This window comes from Equus caballus, chromosome 15, assembly GCF_041296265.1.
Source record: "Equus caballus isolate H_3958 breed thoroughbred chromosome 15, TB-T2T, whole genome shotgun sequence".
Taxonomy (NCBI): Eukaryota; Metazoa; Chordata; class Mammalia; order Perissodactyla; family Equidae; genus Equus; species Equus caballus.
This window is the reverse complement of record NC_091698.1, coordinates 12,935,551-12,957,336: the sequence shown is the minus strand read 5'-3', so window position 1 is coordinate 12,957,336 and position 21,786 is coordinate 12,935,551. Positions and strand designations below refer to the sequence as shown.

The 21,786-nt window shown below is 38.3% G+C and overlaps 1 pseudogene; it reads right to left on the bottom strand.

Annotated features, from left to right (window-relative positions):
• Nucleotides 1-16,227: 16,227 nt before the first annotated feature.
• Nucleotides 16,228-16,734, bottom strand: LOC138917734 (mitochondrial import inner membrane translocase subunit Tim17-A pseudogene; annotated as a pseudogene).
• Nucleotides 16,735-21,786: the final 5,052 nt, after the last annotated feature.

Below are 21,786 nucleotides of genomic sequence, written 5' to 3'. Positions count from 1 at the left end.
ATTTAATTCTCATAATAATCCAAAGCAATAGCTTCGTTATTCCCATTCTGCATATGAGACAAGTCTTTTTAAATTACAGCGACTTTCCTAAGATTATGTAGCAGCGGTAACATTGAAACCCAGACTTCTCTGTTTCCTTCTCCTTCAACATAATCATCCTAGCAGTTCATATGTATATGAAAACTTCCTTTTCTTGAGGTTTCTTACTTTTTATGGAATTTAAATGGAAAAAGCACTGAGATGAAAACTCTGCTTGAAATCTCCCCTAAGTCAGTGTTGTTCTTTAAAGTCAGTAGTAAAGTCAGTCAGTAAAATTCTAACCAAAATGATTAGAATAAAACGCTTCCCAAAGAGCATTAGGAATTAAAACAAGCAGCATCTTGGCCTCTGTGTCTTTATATTCTCTTTTGACTCAGTATCCATTTTGCCCCAAAGCACAAAACAATAATTAGAAAAGAAAGGATACTTATATGAGCTGGAAGTTAAAATATCATGTAACAATCTCGATAACTAGATAATTCATTTGAGCGCAGTGGTGCCAAAAGTATGAATGGATGACAAAGAGAACAGTCATTCTGATGCAATAAGATGGCAGTGTTAAGCAGTCTTTAAATAATACATGTTCTAAAACACAGAGCTACATCATGAGTTTGATACAGTCACCTCAGTAAGGAATTAAACATGAAAAAATGTTTCCTCTGAAGTTGCTTAGAAGATGAAAATACATATGGAATGTCTTACTGATTACTTAAAAAAGAAATTGCGCCATTAGTTATTGATGTTAGAATTTTATAAATGATGAGGAGATAGAAAGTCATTATCATAAAAGTATAAACTGTAAGGCAGTTTCACATTATCTCAAATTTCTGCTAAAGTGAAAATGTAATAGCTTCACAAATTAAGCATTTTCACTACAAACTGCCTTTTTTCTCACCTCCTGATTTATACAGAAACTTCTGAAACACCTTACTGGTTATCAGCAATGAAACAAAACTATGAAACAGACAAGATGTGTCTCAGTCCTTCCAAATCAAAGACGGTTTCTCTTTGGGTGAATGTATAGCTTTACAGGTCCATTAAAATCTACTCCAACCTTCCTTCTACTCTATTCCTGGTACTGAGCAAAGCAAATTATGTCACACCTACCATGGCACTCCTCTTCCTAGAAACAGCCCTGGCTTCACATGGGTGGGGAGCTGGGGAGGAGAGGCCCCTGCATGGTCTGCCTCCTCCTCCAGCCTTACCTAGTACCTCCTCCACCTCACTCACTACCATCACCCTGTGTCTCAGAGGCCAGAGCAGTGGCAGGCACACAGATGGGGCCCAATAAATATTTGTTAAATGAATCATTTTTACCATTTGACAATGTAACAATAAAACATTGCCTCACAATTTTGAAATTTGTTTATTTCCAAAACAATTTTATGTAAGGAGAGAATGAATTAGTAATGTAATGAGTCCTTTATTCTTTGTATGAATTTTTATATATTTTGAAAGTTTATATTTTAACTCCAAGTAATTACTGCTTTGGTTAATTATTTCAACAAATAAACGTCTTGTATTCTAGGCACAAGAATAAGCAGTAGAGAAGATGAATTTAAATATTCATTTATCCTATCATTCAACAATCATTTACTACAAGCTAAGTGTCACTTAAAATTATTAGATACACAGCCAAAATCTATTGGCAGGTGAGATGGGAGTTTTTATATTTCCCAACACACACACACACACACACACACACACACACAAGCACTATAGAAGAGATATTAGTGGAAATCTGTGGTTTTTTTCTTTAGAAAGAGAGAAAAGGGTCTTGTAGCAATGGACAAAAGTGGATGGGTGGCTTGTGTAGGACCCTGACATAGCCTGAAGGAGGGGACTTGACACATTTGCCTGTATTGGTAGAGCTGTCTAGAAGAGCAGCTCTAAAGCCTGGTAATGAGGAATATTCTGAGCAAGTGAATAAGCAATGGGCAATCTTAGATTATGGATGTCTCGTGAATATATGAACTGGGAACTACTCAAGGTCTGGGCTCTCTCTTGGATCCTAAATGGACTTGTACACTGTGGGTTTACGGTAACCACCGTCATGAAACTATGCCTAGAAATAAGGCCAACGTATTAGGAGATAGAGAGTCTTAGAGGAAAAGCACATATTCTACAACTTAAGAAAGGCTTGCTATACTTTTATTATGAAGTAAAGGGCAGTCTCCTATTGAGAATATTTTGTGTTTATCTTGGGTAGAAGTTTTCCCAAAAGGGTCCCTGGGGCTGATAGTATGTCTCAAAGTTCTATCCCATAAGGAAAAGGGGGGTCCCCAAGCGTCTGAAATGCACATTCTAAGCAGACACTAGCATATACAGAACACAAAATTCAGAGATGGGTCTTCAGGGACTGTTAGATCAGTCTGGCTGCCCTAACCACAAGAGAGAAAACTCAGAGTCAGAAAATTTTAGGAGTTGGGGAAACTTCAGACACAGAATATTAAATCTGGGCTCAACCTTGGTGAGTAAATCATTCTTTGTGTTTCTGTACCCTGTGTGGAGCGTGGGAGATAGCTCAAGGGGTTAAATACTTTATCTAAATCCTCTCTCCTGTAACAGGTACAAAGACTATTTTCCCTGGAAGAAAGTGCTGATCAAATTTAAGATTTCAGCAAATGGCCTACTTTGAGCTCTTTTTTTGTCCCATTTGCCTTTGTTCTTGGTGTAGTGCCTATAAGAGCTTCAACATTTTTATATGAATCAAATCATAGTCACAGTTAAGTTTTCTGTAAATGTTTTTTTCCTTAAAAAAATTAAAATTGGAGCCCTGTAATGTAGTAAAACAATGTAATCAACCTAGATGTTAAGGTAAGCCTCTGATCCACGTATCAGAAGTGACTCAACTGGTTGAAAGCGACAGAGGAAGTGGAGATGGAATTGGGTATATGGCCAGTTTGTACAGAGGTTAACGGCACAAGCTTTGTAGTGGAACAGACTTTGGTTTGAATTCTGGCTTAACTGCTTACTAGCTTCCACTAATGACCTTAAGCTAGTTATTTAACCTACCTGAGGTTCACTATCTTCATTTAAAAATGCTTAGCATGGGGGCAGGCCCAGTGGTGCAGCAGTTAAGTGTGCACATTCCACTTTGGCGGCCTGGGCTTCACCGGTTTGAATTCTGGGTGTGGACATGGCACCAGTTGGCAAGCCATGCTGTGGCAGGCGTCCCACATATAAAATAGAGGAAGATGGGCATGGATGTTAGCTCAGGGCCAGTCTTCCTCAGCAAAAAGAGGAGGATTGGCAGATGTTAGCTCAGGGCTAGTCATGCTGAAAAATTAAAAAAAAATGCTTAGCATGAAATTATTATTACAAAAACAACAGCAGTTATTGTTGCTATGAATAAAAATGCATGTATTCTGAAGGCCTGGGCCCCAAAGACAAAAAGGAATATTTTTTCTTCTATAAAGTTCTATACATTACAACATTCCCTTGTAGATATGATCTGTTTCCTAAAGGAGAAGGAAATAACATCATCTGGGTTCCTAGGACATTATTTTTTCCTTCAGCTCATTTTATTTATTTATCCCAGTCACAATCTTTTTGTTAATCTTTCTGTAACATTTTGGTATACTTCCTTGGCTTTCTCTTTAGTCCTTATTGAAACAAGTTTTCTCTTCATGCAATCATGAATAAACTTATTCTTATTTCTATTCAGTAATGTAAACACTGTCTTTTAAAACATTATGATAGGGGCTGGCCCCATGGCCGAGTGGTTAAGGTCATGTGCTCTGCTTCAGCAGCCCAGGGTTTCGCTGGTTTGGATCCTGGGCGCGGACATGGCACCACTCATCAAGTCATGCTGAGGGGGCATCCCACATGCCACAACTAGAAGGACCCACAACTAAAAATATACAACTATGTACTGGGAGGCTTTGGGGAGAAAAAGGAAAAATAAAATCTTTTTAAAAAAACCCAAAACCTGATACATTTTAGGATGAAAATGAATAAATAGCAAGAGACAAGAGAAGGTGGCCTGTGAATAAATAAATAAATGATGATGCAAAGTTAATGGAAACACTCAGGAGCCTCAGCTTATGATTCCTCATAATCTAAAAATCCAAAGGGCAAATACACCACGTTTATTGATGATAAACTGCTATTTGTTAGACATGAACCCTTCCAGGGAGGAGGGGTATTATCATTTACTAAATGCACAGTTCAAGTTTTACTGGTACTAAGATAATACATGTGATGCCGTTAATTCCATCATAGAAATGTGACCCAAGTATGAGAATGTATCCTAAGAACAATTACATAGTAATAAAAATAATACTCTGGTTTTTTTTTGGTAAAGATTGGCACCTGAGCTAACAAGTGTTGCCGATCTTCATTTTTTTTTCCTGCTTTTTTCTCCCCAAATCCCCCCAGCACATAGTTGTGTATTTCTAGTTGTAGGTCCTTCTAGGTGTGGCATGTGGGACGCCGCTTCAACGTGGCCTGACGAGTGGTGCCATGTCCGCGCCCAGAATCTGAACCAGTGAAACCCTGGGCCGCGGGAAGTGGAGCGGCGCGAACTTAACCACTTGGCCACGGGGCTGACCCCAAATAATACTCTATTAAACATACTTGCTGCTGTATATATACAAAAAGTATTCCACTTCTAGGAGATTTATGCACATTGAAATGACTAATCATGACTCTCTACATGTGCAAAAGAATTAGGAACCATCTAAAACTTCCCTAAAAATACTCGAACTTGCCTGTTTAGGTCTCTAGTGATATAATCCTGCTTATATCTTTGATAAGCACAATTAATAGAATGCTGACTCTATTAGAAAGTAGCTCAACACTCAAAGCTGCCCTGCACCCTCAATTTCCAAACTCCAACCACTTATCCACATGGATCCCATCATCATGAAATAAAGATTTTGGTGTACTTAGAGTTATTTTCCCATACATATTTAACAATCTAGTTTTTGTGTGTGTGTGCAAATAAAATTAGGTTCATATTATAGTTGTCTTACAGCCTGTGTTAATTTGTTAAAATTTATCATACAAAGAGTTTTAGAAAATATTTATGTACACTTTAAAGAACAATAAGATAATCACCGATTTACTCACCAACCAGGTTAAGAATGACGTCATTATCAGACTTTAGAAGCTGTCTCTGGGCCACTTCCTGATTGTATCCCCTCCCTTGGCCCCACAGATAATCACCATCGTTAATTTTGCGTTAATTATGCCCTTGTCTTTCTCTATTATGATACTATTTATACACGTACTCCTAAAAAATCAGTAGCTTGATTGTGCCCGATTTTGAATTTAATATAATGGAATATTGTACGCTTTCTTTTCTGACTTGCTTCATTCTTTAATGTGCTTTTGGGATTCATTCACAGTGATGCCTTAGCTGTAGTTCATTTTCAGCTGAAAAAGGTATATACTTTGTATATACTTGTATGAATATACCAGTTTAGCCATTCGTTTCCAGTTTCTAAAAATTACGTATAATGCTGCTATGAACAAATTTTTAACATGTCTCCTGGTGCATGTATAGAAGAGATCCTCTATTAAATATAGGGAAGTGGAAGTGTTGGATGGTAGGTATGTGCAGTCAGCTTTACAGACAACACAAACTGTGTCCTAAGTAGCGGTACCAATTTAGATTCTCAGCACCAGTGGGCGGGAGAGGACTGTGCACTGCAGCCTAGCCAGTTTTTTTTTTTTTTTAATATCTGCTAATCTGGTAGATAAAGATGGTACTCTATTATAGTTTAAATTGGCACTTTCTTGATTAAGAGTGTGAGCCCCTTTTTCATATATTTATCGGCCATTTGAGTATCTGCTTTTATGTGAGACATATATAATTAAAAGTTTTCTAGCAGCCACATTAAAAAAGTGAAAGGAAACAAATGAAATCAATTTTAGTTATGCATTTCAATTTAACTGAAAATATTTTGATTTCAACATGTTTTCAATATAAAAATTCTTAAGAAGATATTGTACGCTCTTTTTTTTTTGGTACTAAGTCTTTGAAATATGGTGTGTATTTTACATTTACAGTACATCTCAATTGAGACAAGCCACATTTCAAGTGCTCAAAGCCACAGTGGCTTGTGGCTATCCTACTGGGCAGCGCAATTTAGATACTAAGCCTTTGCCAGGTAGATTTACTGTAAATATCTTCTATCAGTGTGGGGCTTCTTTTTTAACTTCTTTATCTTTTCATGAATCAAAATTATGAAATTTAACTTGTCAAATATATTTATAATTTCCTTTATGGTCTGCATTTTCTTTAACTGGTTTAAAAAAACCCTTCACTTTCCTTGGGTCATAAAGATATACAACTATATTGTCTATTAAAAGTTTTGCAGTTGGCAAATAACATGGTTATGTATGTAGAAAATCCAAAGGAATCGACAACAAAAAAAGTTACTAAAATAAATGAATTTAGCAAGGTTGCCTTTTTTGAGATCAGTATATGAAAATATATTGCATTTCTACATACTAAAACAAACCACAGGAAATTAAGAAAAATTCCGTTAACAAATAGCAACAAAAATATAAAATATTTAGGAATAAATTTGACAGAAGATGTGCAAGATCTGTACACTAAAAACTACAAAACATTGCAGAGAAATATTAGACTAAATAATGCAGAGATATACCGTGTTTATGGGTTTATTGCTAAAGATATCAATTTTTCCCAAATTGATCTGTAGAGTCAACACAAACCCAATCAAAATCCCAGTAGGCTTTTTGTAATTGACAAGATAATTCTAAAATTCATAGGGAATTGTAAGGACCTAAATAGCCAAGACAACTTTGCCTCCGTCTTAGCATCCCACTGGGGGTTCGTGTACAGTCCTTAGAGATGACTGCTGCATGTACATCCCCTCAGAACCTTTCTGATGTGAAGCCAACAAAACTATCTTCTGCGTGGACTAGCTGGTCCTGACTTCTGGGATGGACTCTGCCGTGGGTGGAGGGGGCTGGGGCTGCTGCTTCTGGATATTCCTGACAGAAACCCAGTCTTGGCTCTGAACAATCCTCCAAAGGTTGTTCATTCACCTGCTCTGCCTCTTGGTAGGAATCCCTCTCATTAAATGTATCCCCCTTAGCCACAGGTGATCCCTTCCAAGACCCCCAGTGGATGCCTGAAACCGTGGATAGTATCGAACCCTATATATACTGTTTCTTCCTGTACATGCATACCTATGATAAAGTTTAATTTATAAATTAGGCACAGAAAGAGGTTAACAACAATAACTAATAATAAAATAGAACAATTATAACAATATACTGGTAATAGAAGTTACTGTAGATCTTAGCAACCTCAGCATATGATTTTTTTTCTTTCCTTATTAAGTTGAGAACTTTCACCTTTTCACTTAGAGGAAGTACTTTATGGCTTCTCTTTGGCATATCCGAATTGCCAGCATCGCCACTCTTGCGTTTTGGGACCATTATGAAGTAAAATAAGGGTTACTTGAACACAAGCACTGTGATACCACGACAGTTGTTCTGATAACCAAGACAACTACTAAGTGACTATCAGGCAGGTAGTGTACACAGAATGGATAGGCTAGACAAAGGGATGATTCATGTCCTGGACAGGATGGAGCAGGGTGGTGTGAGATTTTATCACGTTACTCAGAACAGCACACGCTTTAAAACTTATGAATTGTTTATTTCTAGAATTTTCCATTTAACATTTTTGGATCACAGTTGATTGCAGGTAACTGAAACCACGGAAACTGAAACCATTTTGGACCACAGTTGATCACAGGTAACTGAAACCATGGATGGGGGGGGACTACTGTAATTTCTTAGGGTCATTCAGCTAAGCAGCAACATACTTTCAAAACAAATGATCTCAGAACATTATCTCAGAACAGAAGCAAAAAGAAACTTTAACCCTAAAATCGACCCCCATTCTAATAACTTTCCTTTTGTCTCAATGGGCCCATTCAGGTTGGCAGGTATAGGACTCTTGTGTGCTTTGTTCAAGAGGAGGGACTGTGGAGAACCGTAAACACTTTCTGCTCTGAACTTACACCTACTCCCTTGTTCTCTGGTACTGAGAAACTAACCCACTCCCTCTAAATTCCTCCTTTGAGCCAACAACTCCTAGAAAAGGAGGTAATGGCCTGCAACAGCCAAACTGCAAGGAAAAAACTCATTTCTGCAAGATTGCAACACCTGTCTGACCAACACCCACCAACCCTGCAGCTGGCGCTTGGCCACTTTTGTCTCTTTTCCTCTGTAAAATCCTCTCTTCATTTTCAGAGAGAGACTTCCTTTGAGTATGCTCTCTGTTGCAACTACTTGAACAAAGTACCTTTTCTGTTGCATTGTGAGATTCAGAGAACTTTTGAGCAACTGACAGAATTTTACTCTCATTTCTTGAAAGATATTTTCACTGGGTATAGAATTATAAATTGATGTGTATTTTCTCTCAGCATATTGAGGATATAATTCAATTCTCTTCTGGATTCTGTTGAGAAATAAGCTGTAGGTCTAATTGCTCTTGCCTTGAAGATGATTTCTTCTTCCACCCTTTTAAACTGCTTCTATGATTTTCTCCTTCTCTTTGTTGTTACGCAATTTCACACCAATGTGTTTAGGGTGGATATCGTCTTACTTATACTGCTTGGGACGCTTAGGGCTTCTTAAAGCTGTGGATTCAAATATTCTAGAATATTTTCAGTTATCAGATCTTCAAATACTGCCTCTTCCCCATTCCCTCTATTTTCTCCTTATAGAGCTCTGATTTGAAGTATATCAAACTTCTTATCCTAACCTCTCTTATATCCTGATCTCTCATATTCTTTGTCTTTGTGTTTCTTTAGACTTTGTTCAGGATAACATGCTCATATCTGTCCTCCAGTACATTAACTGTAAGTCAAATCTGCTGATAAATCTATAGAACTAAATTGTAAACTTAATTTATCATATATTTCTTTTCTAGAATTTGATAATTATTTAAAAAATCTGCTACTCCTTGCTTGTATTTTCAAAATCCTCTTTTATTTTTAAAATATATCAACCACGGTTATTCTATATTTGTCTAACAAACCCCACACCTGAAATCTCTGCAGGGCCATTACTGCTATCTTGTGTTTTATTGACTTGATTTTTGTTCATGGTGCCCTAGTACCTTTGCATTTTTTGTGGTTTGGACTGTGAACTGCTCATTTTCCTGGAATTTTAGACACCTGGGGGCTGCTGTAGAACTGGAACCACTTTAGAAAAAGTCTTCAGCTGGAGATTTCTACAGACACAGGTGGCATGAATTCAGGCTGAAGCCCATGTAAGGGCTGACTTCTGGTTTTAAATTCCTGGGGTAGGGCATTTCCCCTCTGTCCATGCAAGGGTTGTGAAAGGAAAGTTTCCTTGTTGTCCTTTTTTGCACTGGAACATTTTTTTCTTTAATAACAGCTTTACTGAAATATAATTCTCATGCCATAAAATTCATCATTTTAAAGTATATAATTCAGTGATTTTTAGTACATTCACAGAGTTGTGCAACCACTACCACTATCTAATTTTAGAACATTTTCATCACTCCAAAAAGAAACTCCATCCCCGTTAGCAGTCACTTCCCAGTCCTTCCTTCCCCTAGCCCCTGACAACCACTAATCCACTTTCTGTGTCTATGGATTTGCTTATTACGGACACTTTATAGAAATGGAATCATATTGTATGTGGCCTTTTAAAAGTGGCTTCTTTCACTTAAGATAATATTTAAAAGTTATATATGGCCACTTTCATATTTCATTCACTCTCACAATTCAGGGTATAGCCCTTGACGTCCTAACTTTACCTGAGTGTGACCTTGTGATTAAGTTTTGGCCATTAGAATGTGAGCAGAAATAAGGTATTTCACTTCTAGGTCATTTTCTTAAAGGAAAGCTGCTTGCCTTCTTTTTCCTTTTTCCCCATTTCCATAGTGTGGCACAAGGTCTTGGTGATGGTGAGTTGGCTGAAACTACGTAAAGAGTATAGTCTTCAAATTAACAGAGAAAGAGAGTGGAGACCCAGCTCCCTAATCATCTTCTGGTGCACAGCCACAGGGTTAGTACCTCTGAAATACTGAAATTTATTGAAATTAACTTCTCTGTTGAGGTTGGTCTTTCAGTTATAACAGTTTAGCCTGTGTGCTAACGTAATGAGAACACAGTGTCATTTATTTTGTCATTTGCCTATTGATTATTATTCCAATATTTTTAATACTATTGCTGCCATGAACATATATATCTTCGACTTCCTCTCCAATTATCTCCTTATAACACAATTCTAGAAGTAGGGTTGCTCGTTACCTATAATGTGTGGACATTATTAAGCCTCTTGACACATGTCTACAAATTTCCATTTAGAAAGATGTCTTGTTTTACTCTCAACATCAGTGCAGAAGAGTGCTTTGTTTGCTCACTTAAAAAAACTTAAAAGATAATAACCTAAAAAGTGCTATTTGGTAACCTGCCTAGGGTAAATAATAGTAAGTAATGAATAGTGAAAACTATTCATTTTATTATTTGTATAAGTTCTGATGCTAACAAAACAACAACACACATCTCTTCTAGTGACTTAAAGTAAGCATCCCTAAGCCTTTCAACTGGGAAACAATGGTTAAAATTGTATTATGTTTGCAATATAATTATCTTTAAATACATTGAAAATGCTAACATTTTCAGCATACACTGAACTTATTTTGGATTTCTGACTTGCATTTCCTGAGCTATATTTATAATGTTATTTTCCCATTTCAGCTCAATATTTTCTCATTTATATTGTGGTTCTGTAGCAGAAAATGGTTTTCTCTTTTCATAAGCAACAGCAATTGTGAAAAATATTGTATGTGGTGATTCGACACAAAACGAGGAGCTAATCCAATAACCCATCTCTTCTAAAGTAGCTAAATATTTCAGTGGGTTTCACAAAGATGATGAAGACAACCACAACCCTAATTTTTATTGTCTCATGTTGGTAGCTTTTATTCTGTAAGAATGATAAATACCATCAGATAATCTAATCATAGTCCAAGATACAAGTGTGCTTTAAAATAGAAGTTAATGAATACATGTTATAGGCCAGTTACAGTAAACACAGATATACACAAACACTGAAAACCAGTCATGAGTCAACCTACACATCCCATCCGTATGAATATAAAAGCTATCGTTTTCATTAAAATCTACCTCAAACATGATTTTTATTCAGAGCTGTGGGAGGCAGCCTGCAGGATGTCCCTCAATGATCCCACCTCATGGTACTCATGCCCTTGTGTAGCTCCCACTGAATAACCTATGTAACTATTATTGTGGAATGATGGAGCATGACTTCTGAAGCTAGTTAATAAAAGATATTAGGACTTCTGCCTGCCTCTCCCACATCACTCGCTCTGGAAACCAGCTGCCATGTCATGAGGACACTCAAGCAGCTTAATAGGGAGCTCCACAGGAAGAGAAAATACAGCCTGACTGACAACCAGCATTGACTGGCCAGCTGCAGTCAAGCCTTCAAATGACAGCAATCTCTGAGTGACACTGAACCAGAACACCTCAGCTAAGTTGTTTCTGGATTCCTGATCCATAGAAACTGTATGGCACAGTAAGTGTTTATTGTTTGAAGCTGCAAAGGTTTAGGGTTATTTGTTACATAACCTGAAGAAGAAACTGAAAACGAAAGGTGACACCTTGATAGTAAATTAAAATCTATATTCCCAAGCAACTTTTGATTCATCAAAAATTTATAACATCCCTATCATATATAAGAAGAGTCCTTTAACTTCTAACTGTAAAGCTGGTGCTTCTCTCCTGCGTAGACCCTCCAGCCTTCTGTGTTCAGCCTCCTTGCAAGGCACATACATACACCTCCCAGGACCCTCCACCCCAGGCTAGCGCGAAGGCAGAGGAGAGACTCACGAGATACATCAGCTCCATTCTGGGCTTTCCTGAGCTCTCAGTACATTTCCCATAACACCTCTGTATAACCATAAAAACCTCTCATACTCCTATAGCGCTAAATGAAGCTTAAAATACTTTATAAATGGTCCCCAAAATAAATCAGGGTAATGAAACAAAGGTACTGCCTGTCTTCAAATTATATGCAATCGCACCATCCCTACTCCCCATTCCCACCTCAGGAAAGGCACAACCACCTGGAGAATTGCAATGATGTTTTTAAATTTCAAAATTAACTTTAATTTCAAAATTCAAGAAAATTAACGTTCTTTAATTTTGAACATTAGCACCGCCACGGTACACTTTTATAGGGACTGATCCAGAGTCATCTCTAAAATTACAGTAAAAATAAGCTTCACTTCCACTGCCGCTGGCAGAGTAAACCAAACAAAGGAAACAAGTATGACAGCTCAAAAAAAATCTGAAGTTTAGCTAGCAGCTGGGTCAAAAAGATTGGAAAAATCAAGGCTACAAATTGGTCTGTACAACTAATAGCAATTCAAAAGGTGGAAAACGCATCTCAGTGAAATGCAGCAACTGAGTGATTTTAAAGTAAGGCCTATTATACAAAAACATGCTCAGAGACCAAGACAGATAATATCTTCACAGCACTCAAGTCTGACAACTGAGGCGGGTTGGTTGAATCATGAGTTCACATGACTCAGAAAGAAACTTGGTAGAACTTTCAGCTCATTGGTCCAGAGAGAATCAAATTTATAACAGCATAATTTGTAAACTGTCAGAATCCTTAGAGTATGAATTTGTTCCCAATCTGCAGTGGAGCAGCTGATACATACAAAATACATAATGAAGATTGATGCCCAGCTTTTTCTGTGGTTCCATGAAAAACAGATCCTTGCAGAGAAAACTTATATACAGTATTTATTGTAATATTTAGTTGGAGCTATTCCAATCTTCTTAGGACATGACAAAAATCAGGGCAACTCTAAAACTGCCATTGAGCTTCCCTACCCAGGCATCCATCTTCAAATCCTTGGCATTTTTGCAGAAAGGTAGTTGGTACTGACATGCTTTGAATGAAATTTGTAAACAGAAGAAATATTCGTGGCTAAAATCTCTTCTGGGAATGGTATAAATTGGAATGCAAAGTATGCTGAGTAAGATTTCGCAGGGCTATTTCCAAGGGGGGCAGGCTTGGAAGAACTGGGGCTGCCGTGGGTAGCAGAGTCAGAAACAAACAGAGAAGCTCCCCCAGAGATGATGACAATCTACTTGAGAGGGCCAACTTGGTGGCCTAGCCTAATTTCCCCTGGCACAAAGATAAGATTCAAAATTGGTAATAGTCCATTTTAAGATTATTTAAAAGGCAGCTGAATAAAAAGATTACTAGAGCAGAAAAATTCACCAAAGGTACCAGTGCTGGGAGCAAGAGGATTTAATTGGGAGTCAGCTGACTTATTTTCTTGTCCCAGCTCAGCCATTAATTAATTGGTCTTGTAAGCTTTAGCAAATCATTTAAAATGTCTGGGATTTGGTTTCCTCATCTGTATAATGAGAGGACAGAACAAGAATCTAGGACTTACTAGTTTGTACAAAATCAATATTGTGTTGAGGAAGATTCTCAGGCTGCTTGGAAACCCATTAGGAAAGGAGACGGTAATCAATTAGTAATGTCTGCCAGGACAAGGTGTGGTGGAAGAATGGCTGGAGAAGTGCACAGCCATTAGACTCAATCATCTTTAAGGGCACTTACAACTAGAACATTCTATCATTTATTCATTGAACACAACTAGCCAGAAGACCCATTGATAGGTTATTTCAACAAAACTACACCTTTAGGAAATATAAAGAGCTGAGTAACAAATAGAAAGAAAATTCTCTATTGTTAAAGCCTGTTAATTCAAAGAGGTAACAATGACTGTATCAAAGCAATGGATGTTCAATTAAAAAAAAAATAAACAATTTTAAAAAATGGTAAGTACTAGGTTACACAGATACACAGATAAAACTCCAAGATCATGATCAGAAGATGGCTTTGCATTTCACAGGCCTGGGGCAATATTAACTGTCACAGGTATAAGAGCTGTCATAGGTATAATAGCAAGTACTTCATTAAAGCCCCTATACTTGGCCTGTTACATCACTGTAAAATTCTAAACAGCTAGAGCAGCATTTTAAAACTGATGTAAGCTTTACATCGTAAATTTGAAAAGAAAATGCAATAAGAAATAGAGCGGGCAATGGACTGCCACATTTTTAATCAGTAGCATTGCTGCTGTTATTAATCTATTTCTCAAGTGCTATCAGTTAACAAAAGCTTAGTTAAAAATGTAGATTAATCAAACAACAAATCAGAAATGATTTAAAGTAATTTTAGGCCAGAGAATTTACACATTCATAAAAAATCCTTTAAAGTACTTTTTGATGAAGTTGTAAAAAAATAGAAGTATGGGGAAACCACACTGAAATGAATTCAAATGCATTTCTTTATGAGACTTAGCACTAAGTTATCTGACCATAGTGGATGGCCTGTCCTTGGATCAAGGGTATGTGAAACCCAGTGGCAAGAGAATATGTTAATGATAAATATCAATATCACTGACTTTTTCAAGGTAATAAAACCTGCTTAAGTCCATATGATAGTTTGAGCTTTACTTGAACACTGAGAATAAAATAAAATTGGTATTCAAAAAAATAAGCAAAATCTGTCTTCATAAATTCTTGGAAACCTAGATTACGCTAATATATTTTTTCTAATAAACATCACCAAATATCATTTTGTAATAGAATGAACAAAACTATAAACATTTAAGGTCTTTTTTTTTCTTTTGGTCCCAGAATCCATCTTTAAGCATCTGAATGGGAAGAATATTTTTCTTACTTCCAAGCTAATCTTTTAAAACTCTGATTTTGGGTTTACTTTTAAATCTATTAAATACATATGTTGTTTGAGATTTTCTGGCTCTAGGGATATTGTTAAGTTATTCTGACATATCTTTGGCCTTAAAATAGGTTGCTATTTGTAACACTGGAAACAATGGACTAAATTATTTACCCATTGAAACAAAATATTTTTTGAGCCAGGTACCATTCTAGGTGCTAGAGCAGTGAACAATACAGAAGTTTCTGTCCGCACAGTTTATATTCTAGCAGTTGAAGATAGCTAGTAAATAAGGAAGCAAATAAATAATTTCAGGTAGTGGTAGTTGACATGAAGAAAAAAATACCAGAGTGATAAGACAGAGAAAACTTAAGTGGAATCAGGCATTTGACTAGCTAGTCAGGGAAAGGAGAGCCAGCTTCATGAGGATGTGACACGTATGACTGCACAGAACCCCACACTTAGAAGAGCTGACACATGGTTTAATGCTCTGCTGTCACTTCCTGAAACTTTTAATAAGAGGCCTTGCACGTTCCTTTTACACTGAGCCCTATGTAGCCAGGTCTTGCAGAGTACGATTGTGTTTTCTTTAAACATTTTATTCAAGCACCCAGTAAACATCAAACCTCCAGTGCTCCCTCACCCTCTGTGAATTCTTCTCATGTAGACATGGGTCTACCGGAAGGAACTTGTGTCTGCTGACGGCTCCGATGGTGAAGAATGACGACACAGTGGCCTCAAAGGTACAGAGAGTTTTGTATCTGACATCCTTAAAACCAAGACACAGGGTATTTTACTTCCAAAGTGAAGAGTGCGTGTTCCGCCCTAGCTGTCAATCCAGAAAGTATGCACTACGGAAGGATCCATGTGGACTCGGCACAGTTCTTCTCATACACGATCTCCCTTGAGGGAGGGGGGAGTCTAACTACAAAACGTGCCATTTTCAAAGCACTCATTTAAAGCATTATTATTATTATTATTTCAAAGCATTATTTAAAGTGTGTGAGGATGAAAAGTGGAACTCTGCAACTTATCTTAAAAGAAAGCGCAAGTTCCAGGAGTTTTTGTTGTCTGACTAACAGAACATGCAAATTCAGGCAGTGAGGTCCTCAAGGAATGACATGCATCTTTCCCTGTTGTCTGCCCTGTGGTCCTGTATCTCCTAAGCACTTATTATATTTCCTTTAAAGATATAAGACACTTACTTTGCTTACAAATGCAATCCAAGTGTGAATAAATAAATGTATTATCTCTTAACACCCCCCTTCCATGTTCCTTTAAATAGAAAAATGTGCTAAATGTCCCTTCATATCCTGTTGGGCGACAGCTGTCTCACCTATGGTTTTAAAAACAGACTGTAACTCGATCTTCTGAAATCCTTTCTTGAACTGCAGCTCATTCTGTTGAAGAAGTCCTGGGAAAGAAGTCCTATTGATATTGATGGTAGTCTCCAAAAGGTGAGGACGGTAATTGGGCTGAAGGCAACTGGGAGGGGTTTTCAGCAAACTGAGGACCACTGGGAAATTGTGCAGAGGCAAATCTTGTCAAGATACCAGCTCCTTCAGTTAAAGCTAGGAGAATGCCACCCATCGTGGCTGACCCGACCATGGCCACTGGTCCATTTCTCCTGGCCAGGATGGCTCCTGTTAAGGCACCACTTGTGATGGAGTTCCAGGGGGTCTTCCTTCCCTCTGACCTGAACCATACTGGAGTCAATCATGGAAAGCTCCCCAAACTGCAAAGCTCCCTCCCAGCTGCGGAGCCCTGGTTTTAGCAGCTGTCAAACTCGTGTGCAGTCTGTGGTTTACTCCCACTGGAGAATTGCGAAAGCCTTTGATTGCTTGAAAGATACCACCACCTATAGTACCTATCGTAAAGCCCCCCCCAGTCATCCACAATTTGTCAGGGGCATGGCTCCCATGCATACTCCTCCATCTTGGCTCCGGCAGCCGAGAAGTAAGGTCTGAATGACAAAAAGGGGCTAGATCTATGTGACAACAGTGGAAGGACATTCTTTGAGAGGGAACAGCGATATTCTGTTGCTGCAAAACAGCAGGGTTTCTCAATCTTGACATATTTGAGAAACAGAAAGAAGACTAAGTCGATTGATGCATGGAAGTAAGAGAAATGCAGTGGTAGCAGATGAGGCCAGAGAAGTACTTAAGGGCCAGTTCATATAGTCTTGTAGGAGACTGGATTTTTATGTACGCACAAGGATAGTGTACCTGATGATAAGGTGTATGAAAAGAAAAATCCACCCACTGGCAGAGAGACACGAGAAAACGTGTCTGTTCTGGTGTAAACTGACGTTGAAACACTATATATTATGTGCTTGTGTGTGTGTATGTCTTGTGAATATATATACACACATATATATAACTATATATATTTAACTATCTTGAGCATTTATATCCATAGACCAAATATCATATCTGATTGAGGCTTCTTAGTGTACGATGAATAATCTAGGAATGTCCAATTAGAGGCACTAACACAAAAATATGTCCTAGGACAGTTAACCCAGTAGAAGGGCAACTCAACCAGTGTGGAGTTAACCAAGATCATTACAGATGAAAAGAGGCCTCACTGTCGTTATCTTCCATGGGCCTCCTGGGATACTAGGAAGACAGAAATTTCTACATTTATTTGTAATAACGTTTGGAAAAGAGCCACCCCACGGGCCCCCACCTAAAGTACAGGGCACAGGGCAACCACTCTAGGTGCCCTTTTACGGGACCAGCCTGCAGGCTGGTGACAGTCCTGCAGTATCTAACAGAAGCAAATGCAAAAACATCTCTGGAACGACAAGCTCTTAACTCAGGCTATACAGGGCTGCCACAGATAAAACTGTGCTGAAAATGAACTTACGTTACAATTACACAGAACACATAAGGAAACAGTCTACTGTGATCAATTGCCAGTAGATGATAACAGCAGACAACAACAAATAGAATCAGAGTTGCAAAAACTTTAGACTGTCAAACTATCACCTAGAAGCAAAAAATTAAGCATGATTCAATGATTTAAATGAGATATCTAAAATACGCAAAAATAAAACACTAAAAATATTCAGATTTGAAAAAGAATCAAATATAACATCAAAAAATATATATAGTCATAGAAAAAAACCCATCATAGATGTGCTAATCAGCAGATTAGACCTAGTGAAGAAACTTAGAGAACTGGAGGAAGGATCTGAGAAAATTCCCAGAACATGACACTAAGAAAGATGATGTAAGAGACAGAGAGGGCAGAGGTCAACAGGCACGTCACTGGAATGCCAGAAAGACAGAAGCCAGAGAGGTTGAGGAGGGACAATATTAGAAGACACAGTGTCTGGGAGTTTTTCATAACTGATGAAAAACAACACTCTCCATATTTAGAAAGAACATTTATTCCTTAGCAGGATAAATAAAATTAAATTTGCATCAAGGGATGTCACTGTGAAACTACGGAATCCTAAAGAAAAGGACGAGAGCTTAAAGCATCCAAAGACAGCAAAGACCACTTCAAAAGGAAAGAACCCCCCTGGTGGCAGACCGTTCAGAAGACCCTGGAATAATACTTTGAAAGTACGGGGACAAAAGAAGCGTCAGTCTAGATTTCTATGTCTAGGTTACCATGATTTAAGAGTAACAGAAAAATAAAGTAATTTTTCAGATAAAGCTTGGGAGACTCTACTACGAATACTCTTGCAGAAAAGCTTCTAAGGATACAGAATATGTATATTTCTTCTTACATATTCGTATATCTATGAACATGAGCTCAGAAAATAGAAAAAGATGAAACAAGAAATCATGAACAAAAAACTAGTGTGAATGTGCATAAATGTAAACAAGCTGTGACTTGAAGAGACAGCTGGTTAGAATGGTGGGAAAAAACACCATATATGCTCTTGAGAAGACACATAAACATATGGATGCAGACAGTTGCAATATTTATGAAGAAAAAAGATATAACAAATATTAACAAAAAGAAAACTGGTGAAACTACACAATAATAGGCATAATGGATTTTAAGGCAAAGATAGTTATTAAGGATTAAGGCTACTTAATAATAAAGGGTTCATTTCATCACAAAAATATAATAGTTCTAATCTTGTAAATGCCTGATTGAATATACTTCAAGCTATAGAAGACAACACTGCAGGATGTCAAAGAAAAACTGACAACTTCATAATCATAATGATAGAGTTTAACATTCATTCTCAGAAACTGTTAGATTAATAATAATAATCTGTCAAAACCAATTTATTTACCAAACTAATGTAACGCTTATTAAATAGCTTTAGTATTCCCCGATTCCTCTGCTCTTAGCTTATTCTGCCACTTGTGGTAATGCAAGATAAAATAAAGGTGATACAGATTGCGTAATTAACTAATTTACCCAAGAAATATTTACTACAGGACCTCGAGGCTCCAGGCACTGTTCTAGTCTATGGTGTCACAGCACTAACAGAAAAGGTCCCTGCTCTCCTGGAGCTTACATTCTAGATGGGCACACAGAAAACTAACAGATAACCATATAAAAGATTAAATGTGTATATTTAGACATTAAATGTCAACATAGTAATATAAATACTAAAAAGAAAATTAAAGCAGAGTGAGTAGTGCAGGAGTTGGGTGCAGAGTTTGTTACCTTACAGGGCTCTCAACTAAGCACCCGATGCTCAGGAGATGAGGGAGCAGAGAAGCAAGAGGGTGCTCCCTGCAGGTCTCTGAAGGGACAGCTGTCCAGGCAGGTAGGAAAGCCAAAGAGGGAAGCCTGCTCCGCCTCTGCAAGAACAGCCAGAACTGAGGCTGCAGTGCAGGGAGCGAGGGAGACAGCGTTGGGAGGGCAGCTCAGAGAGGTGTGTGTCGGGGTGCTCAGAGGGTGCAGCACTTTCTAGGGTGCGGTCTTTATTCTCAGTGACGTGGGAAGCCATGGCAGAGTGAATGGAAGAGCAGTGTGATCTGGCTTCCAGTTTTAAAGGGTCACTGTGGCTGTTTTGTGGAGAACACGGTGGTGGGGAGGGTGTGGGGGCCAGGGCTGAAGCAGGGAGCCGGGCAGGAGGCTTCTGTAGTAAGACAGGGGCAAGACAACAGTGGCCGAGACCAGGGCGCAAGCAGGAGAAGGGACAGGAGGAGAGGGATTCTGGGTCTATCGTGAAGATGGATAAAGGATGAGTCTTTCCAGGCAGCAGCAGCCACCCATGTTATACTCTCTCAGATTCTTAATGCCTCGGATTTTGTTTTCAGTGTCTCCACTCCCATAGGCTATTGGGTCTGAAACAACTGTATTTAAAAACTGATCAACTGCAACATGCTTTTAAAAAAAAAGCTTTGAAGAAGTTGTAAATACCGCTGAGAGCTCTCTTTGAAAATCCATTCCACATAAATAACCTGCTCATTAAAAGGCAAAGGGAGTGAAGGGCGTTGGGGGGTGGCACCTCCTCAGTAACTCAGGCACCGAGGAAACTGGATCTGAGCGGGCAAGTCAGAGGCAAGGTCTTAGACAAATGGCAGAGAAAGAGGAGTTTCCTGGCCCTTTCTCCACTGTTTGCTGAACGGAAAAAGGAAAGATAGCTGAATGGTTGTTTTGGAGACACAGGCAGACAGCAGAAAGCTGTGCACAGAATCTGCCTAGTTCCACAGGTAACTGGACAAACCAGCAAGAGACAATTAAAGTCTAGTGTATTCATTAAACACTTGCCTCAGTAATAGCAGCTTTCCTGCAATTTTTACAGCCTTCTTTCTGATGCTGACTGCTGTATGAGAAAGCTTACAGTGACAAAATCTTAGCCACGGCAGAAGAGAGGATTTAAAAATCACAAAACCAATCAGTAGAAGAATGTATAATACAGTTTCACAAGGGCTCCTGAGAATGAGATTTCACGAACTAAAAATTAAGAAAAAGACTGCTGACAAATTTACATTTCAGAATTGACTCGTCTGATCTTGCCTGGAACCTCTGAAGCTGAAAAATTAGACCAAAAGCTCTCAGTCTGCTTGCAAAGGAAATGAAGAACCAAACCTTTGCCCAACAAATTGTAAGGCGCTCTTAAGGTGAATATCTAACTGACGGGTGGTGCCCGAGGAATCGCCCTTTTCCAGGATAAAATGGTGTTCTGTCCCTTTCTCCTAAATGCTACTGGATGCATTTTCCCCTGGACTTTAATTAGAAGCTACGCAGGATGCTGACTGCATGTATCATTACCTGCAAACTATAAAATGTCCATCAAAAGTCAGGTTCTCAGTTGTGAGCAAATCTAACCCAAGATAGACCTCGGTGCTACATAAGTGAAACTCCACTGTACTTGAAAAGATAGAACTTCCTCAAGCAAACGTCCTTATGGTTAAACAGACTCAGGAAAAAGATCTGAAAGTACTTCAGACAGTATACAAAGAGATAATATTGCAAAATTTGAGAATTCTCTAAAGTGCTTAAATTTTGGGGGGAAACATAATTTAGTTGTTAGAAGTTTTGTCATGTAATGATGAAATCAAGCTATTTGAAAATAACTTTCTAGAAGTTAAAACTGCAAACAACCCAGATGGCCTTCAATGGGTGAACAGTTAAACAAACAATGGTACATCCAGTACCACACAATACTAGTCAGCAGTAAAAAGGAACAAACTATTGTTACGTCACCATGAATCTCCAGGGAATTATGCTGAGAAAAAAGCCAATCCCCAAAGGTTACACACTGTACAATCCATTTATTAAACATTCTTGAAATGATGAAATTATTGAAATGGAAAAGATATTAGTGGCTGTCAGCGGTTGAGGACAGGGGTGGAGAGGTTTGGGGGGAGGGGAGCAGGAGGAAAGTGGGTGTGGTTATAACAGAGCAATATCAGGGATCCTTGTGGTGATGGCATTGTATCTTGACTGTGCTGGTGGATACGAACCTACACATGTGACAGCACACACACGTGTGATAGAACACAAACTGGGGAAGTTGCTAAATAAGATCGGTGGACTGCAACAATGTCAGTATCCAGGTTG